Below are 13,083 nucleotides of genomic sequence, written 5' to 3'. Positions count from 1 at the left end.
TCTTTTAATATCAAAGAGGCCATATGGGTATTGCCTGTGAACAGGATTTTACTTCCTGCATATATATAGCCTTTTAAAATCACAGCCACACTGGGTATAAAAGAAGAGCAGTGCTCATCTTTCAAATGTACATTCATATATTCTATGTCACAATGAATAGTCCGAGAAATTAATTGTATCTTTTTTTTTTTTCCCCTGCAATATATGACAAAGTATTAAAGGACATGAGAAAAAAAAAATTGATGTTCTAGTTCTCTCTTTCTAGTAACTGACAAGGCAGAACCCAAGGACAAAGAACAAAAATCCAACAGTTAGCTAAGCACAAATAAAGGAAAACTATCATCTTCCTATGGTGAAACCCATGGACTGAGAGCAATGCCAAAGAGGAGAATTCCAAACCCCAAGGTATGACCTGGCTTCATTTCCCAGGCTTTTCAGAAGGAATAAGGTATTGCTCCCAGAAGTATATATCTTTATACCTATTCAGATATACTTTGCTATAGATCTATTCAGCAGCCATAGTCTGTACTGCATCAAATATCTCCATCTTCCAGAAAAATGGGACTTTGTAATAATTTGAACCTCAGATGTGCTGTTACAGCTCAAGACCTTCACACAGTTCTAATAGCCTTTGCTTTTTCCTTTAAATTTTTAAGCTGTTTCAGTAGTCTCTGGAAAGAGTATTTAATACACATCACATTGCAACAAATAAGGTTTTCTCCAAATGGATACCATCAAGCAATCCGTGACCTCTTTGTGCAGAGCCAGCAGGCCAGCCTCCTGCAACTGAAAATATTAGAGGCGTGTGCCTGTGTTGCCAAAAAATTAGGAAAAAATCTTGACATATCTGTCACTCTCAAACACCTGGATCTGTCAGTAGCCGTAACCAGTTTCATTCTCAGTCATCCACATTCCTGAGCTGTAGCCACACAGACCATATTTAGTCTAGCTCTCTGCAGACACGTTCTCACTATGGGATTTAGACAACCTATTTTTGACATACTAACATCCAAAGGTGGTGTAAAAATAAATTTTAATATTTCCTCCCAGATGAAAATTCAAATATCTGTGTTTAGAAGCAGCCTAGGTAGTTTCCAAGGACCCTTACTTGGATCTGTACAGCATAAATATTGTTGAAAACAATTTATTATTAAAATAATCTAAGCATCTAATCAGGATGAGTTTGGTTTTACACACATACATTCCTAGTCAAGATCTGTGTTTAGCACAGAATAGCTGTTCTGATATTCAGATTTCTGATAATCTTAGCTTCTTCACTTACCTTTTTCCCTTGAACCTTCTGGATTCTTGGGATTTTTTCCTTTCAGAGAATCTGTAGGGAGATAATTATGTTTTTGTGACTTGAAAGACAGGATAGCCCTACTACATTTAAAAGAAAACCCAAGAAATATTTAAAAATCAAGACTAAAATTGTGAACATAAATGGATGCAACCTTGATCTCTCTTTACATTCTCTCTAGCAACCATATTGTATTTTTTAAGGTGCAATAACGTCAGTAGTAAATGCAAGAGTAAAAGTTGCTTAGTTGCTATAAATTGCTGTCTGTAGAGACCTCACAGAAAGGAGAAACTGGAAAGGAGAAGGGGAAAGTGCAAGTAATGACACAGGATTAGAAATTCTTAGGGTTTTATCCAAAACTTCATGAAGATAGAAAGGATTATTCTGCTTTCTCTTTTTGTCTGAACGACTTTTGTTTTGCCTCAGTTCTTCAGGAAACATGCACTTATGGCCATCAAACACAGTAAAAGCATGTTATATTATATAAACAACTAAAGTTTAAATATTTTGTTTCAAGCGATAGTCTTATGATCTCTTAAGTGTATGTATCAGGGAAATTAGAAGAAAATAATTTTTTCCAAAGTAAAGAAGTAGTTTCATAGGCTTATGAATGTGAGAGAATATCATAGCTTGCAGGGTGCTGAGTAGTCCCAGTTGCATTTCATCTGACAAGATATAACACCTAAGCATCTGGAAAAAAACCATGCCATTTATTCTAAATGAAAGTAAACCAAATCTTCAGTAAAGCAGATAAAGCTAAAGAATATTCTTTACAAAATAATTATAACTCTAAACATTTTCCTGGCTGCCGTAGTACCAGGAAGTGATCCCACTTATCCATCTGGTTTTAAGTGTGAGCTGTAACAGAAAACGTCCATATAGCACATCTCCTTGAGATTTCCTACAATGTGTAGCTCCTAAAACAGGTTCAGCACTTTTGACTCTTACAACTTTTGGGTGCAGCTCTCAGTGCAAGACACTTTCCATGGTGCACCAACTTCCCCACCCTCTTAGCCAAGACTACTGAGACCACCAGTTCTGCTTTCCTTCCAGGGAGAAGGTTTTCATTTTCAGAGGTTTTTACACGGACTCACTGAAAACCTTCTAAACTTCTCTCAGCTGATCCCTTTCCCACTGGTCCCAGAAGGGGAAAAACATAACATGCTGTCTTAGAGCCAGCATTTGCCATGCTACTTTCCTCCCACATTCTACTCCAGGAGTGAAGCTGGGCCAGGTGAGGAAGATGGTATAGAAAGATGAAGGAGCAGAAGTGTATGATATCCTCAGGATAAGGATCTGGTTCTCATGCAAATGATAACAAATGGAAATAGGAAGACACTGCCTTTCCATAGTTGAGTCTCACAATATAATTTTCTCATTTAAAGAAAAAAAAATTATAAGTTAAGATAAAATATGTAATAGGCAAGATGTTATTCCATATCACTTTTTCTTTAAAGGGAACACAAGCATTGCATAATAAGTGCAAATCAGCACATTTGTTTCTTTAATGACAATGTGCTGTTATGTATAAGGCAAGAAAGAAATACACATTACTGACTTATTTCTCCTACCAATCTATGCATAAAAATAAACAGGCTTATTATCCATGCTCAGCTGATGTAAGAAAAGATGCAAAAATACTCAAAAATATTGCAAGAGCAAAGAAGAAAGAAAAGAGGAGCATTTGTTTGGAAAACAAATCCTGTAACATAAGGTAAGAATGAATTTACATCATCTGTACACCACAACTGCTCTCAGTTTAATATCTCAGCATAATGCTCTAAGAAAAACTCAGTGAGGAGTTATATATAATCTATCATGAGCTTTTAGTGCCACTGTTAGAGACTCTGGATGAATGAGTTATCTACCCAAAAACCACCTGGCAAATTATACCTTAGTTTCATTGGCCTCAAATTTTTTGAATATGCTTATGTCAACAGAAAATCAGCTTTTATATTTGTTAGGACAAATGGGCTTCTCTACTGTAGGAAAAAGATGAAAAGCTAGTTATTAATTCAGATGGAATCTTGAGATGTCTTTTATTACAAGGCAATGGAAAATATATTATTCCAGTGTTCTCCTTAATTACTGCCAATAAAATTAGACTCCAAGGCGGAGAACATTTTATTCACCTCATAAAATAGATAAAGTAAAATTGTGAGGTTGTGATCTATAGAGTATCCCAGCAATAACTCTGGAGTCAGGGATTTATTTTTCCTCTTTCTGCTTTAAATAAAATCACTATGATTTAGTTTCTGAAACATAGACTGCTTTATGATAAAGTTTTTGGTCTGGACATCATCCTTGTTCATTCAAACAGCCCATCCTTTGAAGAGAATGAGGTATGGTAATTCCTCCCTTAGTGCATAAGGTGCCAGGCAAACATTAATCACCCCAAATATTTAACACTTCATGTAGAAGTGTTTCTTTATTTGGTTTACATGAATAGTAACAAACCACCAAGATACCTGATAGGAAGTATATGCAGTCTTAAAAATCCTTACTTTCCCGTGTCCTTTGAAATACTTGTATTTGTCAAAAACATCCACTTAAGAAAGAGCTATATAAAACACCAAGTTGCAGAGTGAAAAGAGGTCCCCAGTGATCCAGTCAATAACCTTTACAGAGGCCCACTGATGAGGCTTGAAGAGGTGACAGGGAGGTGAAATTCATAATTCATGCAAATAAGCATGCAAATAAAGCTTTGATTAATTTATGAACTACGGTTTGGTCAAATATGGTGACTGAATTGAGGGATTTACAGTGCTAAATATATGTTTATGTAGCAGAATGATGCAAATTGCAATAAGAAAACACACAACTCAGAAAGGCACCAAGATTTCTAAGGATTTCTCCCAGGCAGATTTCTAAGTTCTCCCTATAGAGTCTTTGACGCCAATATATTTTGAACTGAGCTATACAGCTCACTAATCAGCATCCTCATTTTTAGACACAGGCACAAAACTGTGGAGGTTTGATGCCTGTTGTGGGAAACAGCAATGGCTACATCAGCAAGTGCTCTCAGGATCTGAGGGACAGGCTCAGTTGGGCTGATCATCAGTGCTACTGCAGGATCTCAGAAACCAGTGGTGCATTTGCAGCTGATTTAGCATTGAGTAGTAGATAGAGGTCTTGTTAGCAGCAGTAATGCATTTGACATAGATGACTGTTGAATGGGTGTGGAGCTCTGGTTGGTAACACTTTGATTAACACGTTGGAATTTTTAAAGAGACTTTTGTCTCATTTTCCCAAAATGTAGGAAATCTGATATAATGTGGTCTGCACTTTGATATTTAAAAGAAATTCCTGCCTGACTGTTTCTGAAGGCTGATTGGAGAATGTCTAATGTCCTTTGTCATGTTAGAGGGACCTGATGTTGCTGACGTATTAAATATGAGGCCAGGAGATAAAAAGCAGTGCTGTGGGAGCACTCAGCAAAAGACTCACTGAGGAAGCTTGTTCAGGGCTGGCAAACCCTTTTTCATTGGATCTAAAGACATTCTTGCCAGGGAGAAAAAAAGATCTGTGTCTTCTCTCTCTTTTTCTCTCCTCACCCTCTCCCTCTAATCCTTTGAAAAGAGCAGCAGGCTGAGCATATGTGTTCTGTGCAGGGAAAGATGAGGCAGAGCTGTCACTCAAGTCCCTCTTCTATTTTTCCAGCACAATGCTATCAGGCAGCCATAGATTATGGGCAGCCTGTGGAGAGGGCCACAGAACCCCAGAGAGGTTGGGTACACAGTTCTTGTCCAGAGAACTAAGCTCATGTAAGTGGGGTGTGTGTACATTAGGAGTAGAATAGACAAAGAAGAAAAATATATGCTTCATAGGATTTGAAGATTGCTATAATTTAATTTCAATTTGTGAATAAAGGAGTGAGTGAATATAGCTTCTAGGATTTTGAAAATATGTCTAGCAATAAGATTATTCCTTCTTTTGCTTTAGATGTTATTTTCAGCTTTCAATATCACTTGAACTAAACTCTCCATTCAGTTCTTTGTTTGAAATAACATAGAATGACTATAACTTACAATAGGTATAGACTATAACTCAGACAAAATAAATATAAACTATACATAGACTATAGTAAATATATTATAGACTACATCTATATCTATATAACTACAGACTTACAATAGTTATAGACCATAACTTGGAATAAATATTAAGCTTTCTATATAATGTAGGTCTTTTTACTCTGAATTACCTGAATAACATGTCAAATAAGAGTTATCCATAACTCACTTCATTCAAATAAGGCAATTCAAAAAAAAGGAGGAGAGAATGAAGATGAGTAAAAAGCACCCAGCAAAACAATTGATGAAAGGAAATTCAGCTGAGTTAACCGTCTATTCTGACCAAATTACAAAAACCAAGACATGGGAAATGTTTGACAACAATAAGGAGCACAAAAAGATTTGGATTATCTGTCATGTTGAAGCTGGTTGACTGGATGAAGCTCTGGGTTTTTAGCTATAGCTTTCACAGAGTCCAGAAAACACCTTTCCTACTCATATATTCATAAACTTTACTTAATTCCTTTTATGTCCAAAGATTTATGCAAGGATTCAGTTGAGACTTTGTTAACTAGCTCCCATTAAAGAAATGGCATTTTCAGAAAAGGAAGTTTTTCTGAAGGTTCTTAACTATTACCCAGAATGATTTTGTGATATTTATTTAATTAGTTTTGAGACTTCCAAATATTAATTGGCTCATCATATTCTATCTTTCCCTTGCTCCCCCTTTTTTCATGACATAAATAGTGTAGAATCTTTTAACCAATTAAATTTTGTTTGGTTGAGATTTATAGTGGGAAAGATTATAGTGCTTATTTTAAAATTAGTACCTTAATTCCACTTTTTGAAGTTTTATATTCTATTTTGTTTTATATTCTTTTCAGTTTTATATTCTATTCTGTAGTCTTACCTTTTTCTTTTAAAGATGTAGGATTCTTTCCTTCCTTTTCTTTAGCATGTTCTGTAAAAATAATAACTAGTGTGATAAAAGGTTAACATCTAATACGTCTGGGGTAACGATTGATTGAATAATTGGTGGTTTCTAACTGACACAAGATACCAATTAAATGTGTAGCACAAAACTGGTTTTCATAAGTTTTAGCGTGCTCACAAAGTGAAACCACAATTTTTATTAAGTTTGATGAAAGAACAAAATCATCTAAAATTAATTTCAGTTTGAAACTTGTAATAAATGTTAGCAAATGTTCCTAAATTCTGTTTGGACTTTTCAATTTTTATACAGATGTTATCAGGGCTTTCTTTGCACTTCTAATCCAGGTAATGTCAATTAAATTTCACAGTAAATTTACTGAAATAGTATTAGGCACATGAATTTCTAACTAAACTATACTTTAAAAAACAAAATGTTCAGTGTATTTCAAGGTCTTAGAGCTCTATACAAATTTTTTCTGCCAATTTACCTTTATCTTTTATAGCAGCTGGAGGTTTCAATTCTTTCTCTTTTCCAGGATCTGTAAAAGAAGTAGTCAGACTGATAAAGCAACAGTTAGAAGCCATAACTGAGTGAAACTATAAGATTTAACCATAAGAGAAAATGAAGCACCTAAATCATATGAGAGACAAAACTGTATATTGAAAGATATGGTAAAAAACTGAGTTCTTGAGAGATTTGGACCAGATTCACCTTTTTCCATGCAGAAATTCAGTCCACAAAATGTGTTAGAACTGACATCAAGAAATAAACTTTTCATTATTTTTCTCTTCTTATATTGTGTTTCAAAATAGTCAACACCCAATACTTCCAGACAATATGATTTTTAAAGTAGAAGACTTGGAAAAGAAATTTGTTGAACAATGTCAAAAGTGTAATTTTATTGTAGAAAAGCTGTCTCTCCTATTCCTTACTACATCCCAGGCATCTGCTTCAGAAGCTACTCCTGCTGTCCTATTTTGACCATCATGTTTTCTACTCATCAGTTTATTATTCAGTCACTTGTTTTCAAAGTGAGAAAATAAATGATTTGCTGCAGATATTTGTGAATCCTATACAGTAAAACTAAGTATCTGTAATAGTTCTAATAAAATATCAATGCCATTTTTAAAACATTATGTTAACAAGAGAAATCTGTGCAAACAGAAATAAAACTCAGTGGGGAGACTGAAAAACTTGTTCTTCTGTGCTCATGAGTAATGCAAAATTCCCAAGAGATTCCATGTTCAGTGCAATAGTGTCAACAATAAAAAAGAGGACAGTGAAAGACAGACCTCCAGCCAAAATGAGTCACTTTATGCATGATATAAAGCCTTTACTTTCATAAGAAAGTAAAGTAAGAACTTAAAGTTGTTGTGCACCTCCATTCTTAAGAACATAGTTACTCAAACTGTTGAGGAAGATATTACTTTAGTGAGGCATTTTGATAAAAAAAAACATTAAACAATTCTGTAATGAAAGCTTAAGTCATTGCTGACAAAGCTTGAAGTACCATGTGATCCCAAACAAGGACATATGGTTTTTTAGACATTGTGGCATGTGACACATGTTCTGCTGAAGAATTTGAAGAAATGAAACATTGAAGAAATGAAAAATTTCCAGGTCAGGGAAATAGGAATTTAAACTGTAAATAAATCCTAGTAAATTCTGTAGGATTGAACTTACCAAGGTCTGTTATAAAGTCTGTCATAACTTGACAAAATGACCATATGTAGCAAAAATCCCACATCAAAAGCCTTGTGCTGATTTGCAGTGTAAGCTTACATTGAAATCAGAATGCATAGCCGACACCTCTAGTGAGCATAGGAAGTGCGGAGAGAATAATTTTGTGTATAAAATAATAAATATAAACTTTAATAAATATTTTTGTGGACTGGTATTTAATAGTCTCTTCCTTTTGTCCACGAAAATATACAGTATTACAATGAAATTTTTTGGGCATAAACAGACAGGAATTTCTTAACGTATGCATTATTACTATTTACAGTTATGTTGTATCAGTTCTAGTCTGTCTAATCAATCATAATCTGTAATTCTGACTAGTACCAGGAGTTGTTATTTTTTTTTTTATTATTTACAGATATTTATAAATTTTTATTATTTATAGATAGTCATTATGAAATCACTTATCAGTTATAGGGAGAAGTAATGCATAAAATATAGCTTACTTCCTTGTTTCGCCTTTGGTTTATCTGATGAAAGAGAAGAGAAGGGAAAGAAAAGGGAGAAAAGGGAAATGTTAGAATACATGTTTACACAGGAAATTATGTTTAATATAATCAGGTAATGAAAATGTATTTAAGTGCATGCTGACCCTAAGTGCTTAAATATATGTTGAAAGTTATTTCTACTCCACTGATTCTTGGCAGCGTATGTGAACAAAGTTCATGGTTCCCACCTCCTGCCTTGCATACATGCAACAAGAGCATTAAAACCCCCACTGTCATATGATACGCTTTAACCAATGGCAATAGTGTCCTTTCTTAGTACTGCTGAATATCACAAGAAAAGAATTTTTGCCTTTTCACCATGACTTTTAAATATTAATTCTCAGTAACAGGTAGTGACTCCCTGACAACCATCTGACATTTGCTCCTGTCATTTTTCAAACAAATAGGACAAAGAGTTAAAGTTAAATGCCTTTTTACTCACCTTTTAACAGTTAAAAATGTTACATACAGCTTTGCTTTATAACTAATAAAAGATCAATGAACTGAAATGTTGCTGCAACCTTTCAGCCCATTTCCAGAGGTAGGGATTTGCAATAGATTGGTAGATCACTAAAACCCTCATGTTTGAAACAATGCACCTTTGTCCTGATTACCAAGCAAATCCAGCTGCCAACGCTCCAGATTTTTCTGCTTGTCTCTTTATAGTGTTTTCCTTAGATTACAAATCCCAATTTTGACTAGGTCTGAATCCCTCTACTTTTTAAAATGTATCCTGATGCACAATAATCCTCTGTGAGGAGCATGATTAGTGCACACTAATATTCAAAAAAATGTTGTGGATGGTTTTTTGACTCATTTGTCTTTGAGTGACCAATGTATTGGCAGTAGCTCCATACATATAAGGTGCAGAAATAAGAAGCAGAGGCAATTGCTGCCTGAAAGTGTTTATGCTCGCTTCTGTGCATCAGAGGAACTGAGCAGCTGCTAGTACACAGAAGTAGCTGCAGAAGTAGTTGTGACAGACATTACACATTACTCTTATTCCTTTGACTTGGAGAGACTCGATGCTGCTGGAATGGGGAGACAGTTCTGCTGCTGCTGACTGTTGTCATGGGAAACAGTTTGCCCCCCTTTTGAATTACTTGGGTATCACAACCTGTGGTTTAGAAATCTCTGCTCCATGCCAACCGTGTGAAACTAAGGTTTGGACTGCTCAGTCTGTGCTCTTTATGGCACAGTTTAAGTATTTGGCAGAAAAAGTCCCATCTAATGGTACATTGTAGAAAGGAGAAATCTTGCAGCAACCACACACCTTATTGCTGCAGGAGACAGCCAGAGGGGAGGCAATGTAGATGGCTGGCTAAGTAAGTATTTGTGTGGCAGTGGAAAATAGTGTGGAGATACCCAGACTAACAATGACTGAAATCTAGGCCAAGGCCCACCTAATTATAACATTTTCCATGACAACTACCAAGCAGCTGACAGCTGCTGCAGGGTATCTGTGCTGGCTTGAGTAATGCTGAAGAAAACTGAAGCCTAGAAAGTGGGGAAAAGAAAGGGATAATAGCTCATCTGACCAAAGCTCCATCAGTAAGTATGTTTCACACCTTACTCTAAAGGTTACTGGCAAGTTCATCACCAGGGCTTTAACTGCCAATTTGAGCATAAGTAAATACAAAAATCACCTTGGTAGTTTTTTAGTAACAGAATACAATAGATAAAGATGTGTATCACATTAAGGAAGTCAGAGTTGATAAGCTTTGGGTATTTACATCAGTCTTTTACTATGCTCCTTATTATACTAAACTAAAAAAGTAGGATTGCTTTTAATAAGCATACAAGAAACAAGTGTGCAAGATATAATGCTGAAAGTAACAACAATAAAGAATCTAAGTGTATATCATGGGAAAAGACACATATTTATCTTGGTGGTTTAAGGCTTCTGTCCTTCTCTTTTTACGTTTACCATCATCACTCAGTGGCTTGAGTTTAGTTTTAACTTGAGTATAGACTGTCGCTTGGTGTTCCTTCTCTGGTTGGTTTGGGATACTGTATGTAGAGTTTGCATCCCTCTGAACTATGTGCCATCAACACATGCAGTTCTTGTAAGTTTTCTTCTGCTGTTCCCTCTCAGACGTTCCCACTCATACCTCATCCATACCAATCCTAAGGTTTTTGTGAAAAACTTCTAAAAGGTCAGATCTCACAAGCTTTTGAGTTTCTTTGAAGTGGACCTTTGTGACTTTTCTTGGGGCTAATGCTTCATCTGGGACAGCAATGGCACTCAGCTGACTTTAGGGGACCTCTGCGCCTTTACCTCATTGTGAGTTACTCTTTAAGGCTGAATAGCAAAGGCTGATCCCTGTCTGGGCTGCAGGGATCTTGCAGGATCGATGTGACAAAAAACACCTATGCAGAACCTTTAAGCTGAACTGGGCACCTGAAGGCTTTTATTGGGGTTGCAGATTTGTGGGACAAAGACAGTTTCATAGTGGAAATTTCCTGTTGCTCTGATAAACACAGCAAAGTCCTGAAAAATACTAGGAAAGCAATGGATTCAGAGGTTACTGTCATCCAGCTCTCTGAATCTGAAGTTATTGTTTCTGTGCTATTGTCTTTTAAGAAAGATAATGCCAACATGCTTTTCTTTTTACCTTGCTCTGCTGCCTTTGTTGCTTTTACTTCCTTCTTTTCAGATCCTGCTGCAAATAAAAGATGTGGTTTAAGTAAGATTTTGGTCAGAAGTGTTGCTACATCAGAAAAAGCTCTTCTTAAATGCAATCATGAGACTTTCACCCTCCAGTATATGAGTACACAGTAGGTATCTTTTACCTGCCTGAAAAAAAAAAATGACTTTTTTTTCTTTGGGAATATAAAAGTAGCATTTTCTTCTAGACCTTGTCTAGTGGAATGTGTCCCTACCCAGTCCAGGGGGATTGGAACTAGATGATCTTTAAGGTCCCTTCCAACCCAAACCATTCTGTGATTCTATGACGTCAGGTGAGAGAGATGCTAACCTGCAGCACACATCATGTAATGGGGAGAGCAAAGCAAGCAGATCTTTGCCCAGCTATGTGAGGGTTCCCCAGGCAAGCAGGGTTTTCTGTTTTCTCCAGCAGAAACCTCCATTCTACATCCCTGACATAGCAAAATATTTCCCCGTACTCTGACTTTTAGGAGTGTTGTTAGTCTCAGTGAAGATAACAGGCCACAGATGAACTCTATGTTATGACACCTAACTTGATCCTTATGAATACTGAGATTTCTGCATGCAAGAGAGATGCATGAACCAGACCACTTGTGCAGCAGAGCTGGTAGACCTTTACTGATGCCAGGGGAAGCAGTTGTAACAGGTCAGGATGCCTGGACATATTCAATTGCTTGTTCACAAGCTTCACCTTGCACAGTTCCTAATTCAATTGCACAGCTTGAGAGACAAGGGACAGAGATAATTTGTTCATGACTCCACACTAAGGATTAAATAATCTAAAAAGGGGTGGTGAAAGAAGGAAACCCTTCAGACTTTGCTCTCTTAGGAAATTTACATAAACATGGGTATATTTTATAGTTTCTGACAATTTACATTGCACGTTTGGCAATGTACAAGATTATATATTTAGGACAATCTACATATTTTCTAATTGAATTATTCAGGGTTACGTGTGGCATACCTGTGAACATATGTGTTTGGCTGTAAATGGCACTGCCAACACTTCACTGTTGTGGAACCAAACTTTTGTAGCCATAACTTAAAACTATTATACTAAATGGAAAGCCTTGCTTTAATTTTAAAAAAGTATCCTCTTAGAGTGCTTGACACAAAAAAAATGTGGCATTAAGAAAATAAGCTTCACGGTCATTGCCTTATTTAAAAGTAGTGCAAAGAATAAACAATCAGCATAAGTGGCAGGATGTAAAGTGGACAGTGAAAATTAATTTACATCCGATAAGTACAGAAATGTCTTTGCAGCTTCAGATGGATTAGCATGTAGCAACCTCTCAGCTTATGTCAACCTGTCAAGCAAAAAAATATTTTTAGCAAAATGGTTTCTTGCAACAAGTCACAGTTAAAAATTAAGAGTTTGCCTTTTAGAGATGAGGTAAATTCTGAGGATCATATTTTGTTAGCATTATTTATGCTGGGAAAGTCAGGGAATTCAAAGGATCTCCATGTGTAAAGTCCCTCCATGTGTGCTCACTACTTTTGAGGGGATGTCCTGATGCTGCCTCTGGGGCCAGGCTTGCTCTACAGGCAGCAGGGAAACATTCTGAAGTTGCTGGGAATGATGGCTCAAGCAGATCAGCTTAGGTAGTGAACTATAGACTGTCTGCAATGTCTGCTAGTTGCTTGGAGGCCAAAAGAATGATCTGTTCCCAGATTCCCTGAATCCTGAGACTCCACGAAATGTCAAGTATGGACAGATGAACTGCTTCACGTTGAGTGGGATGGACCAACTCACAGATATCAATCACTCCCTTGCCACTTGCTCTTGTTTATCCCAGGATGCTGTGAGGTGTGTCTGTGTTTGTGAGCAAGCTTCATGTAAACAGTGAAGTATTGCACTTCTGCACCTCAGTTACCCTGAAAATCAAGTCTAGATTGAAAGGATGCCTGATTCAATCTTAAAAAAAAAAAAGGGAAGGGAA

At 36.4% G+C, this 13,083-nt stretch overlaps 1 long non-coding RNA gene across 1 annotated transcript in view; it reads right to left on the bottom strand.

The window, feature by feature from the left end:
• Window positions 1-8,394: 8,394 nt before the first annotated feature.
• The window catches only part of LOC114068163, a 26,092-nt gene continuing 21,403 nt past the window's right edge, over window positions 8,395-13,083 (bottom strand). Inside the window, exons 6-7 of the long non-coding RNA XR_003573518.1 lie at window positions 11,091-11,135; window positions 8,395-8,457 (exon numbers count right to left, since the gene is read on the bottom strand). This is a non-coding gene — a long non-coding RNA (uncharacterized LOC114068163). The remainder of the gene's footprint in view (window positions 8,458-11,090; window positions 11,136-13,083) is intronic.

The sequence above is a fragment of the Empidonax traillii genome, unplaced genomic scaffold (genome assembly GCF_003031625.1).
Source record: "Empidonax traillii isolate 1590-97213 ecotype Southwest subspecies unplaced genomic scaffold, ASM303162v1 scaffold1007:size422511, whole genome shotgun sequence".
Lineage (NCBI taxonomy): Eukaryota > Metazoa > Chordata > Aves > Passeriformes > Tyrannidae > Empidonax > Empidonax traillii.
The sequence above is the reverse complement of the archived record's forward strand: the minus strand, read 5'-3'. Positions and strand labels throughout refer to the sequence as shown.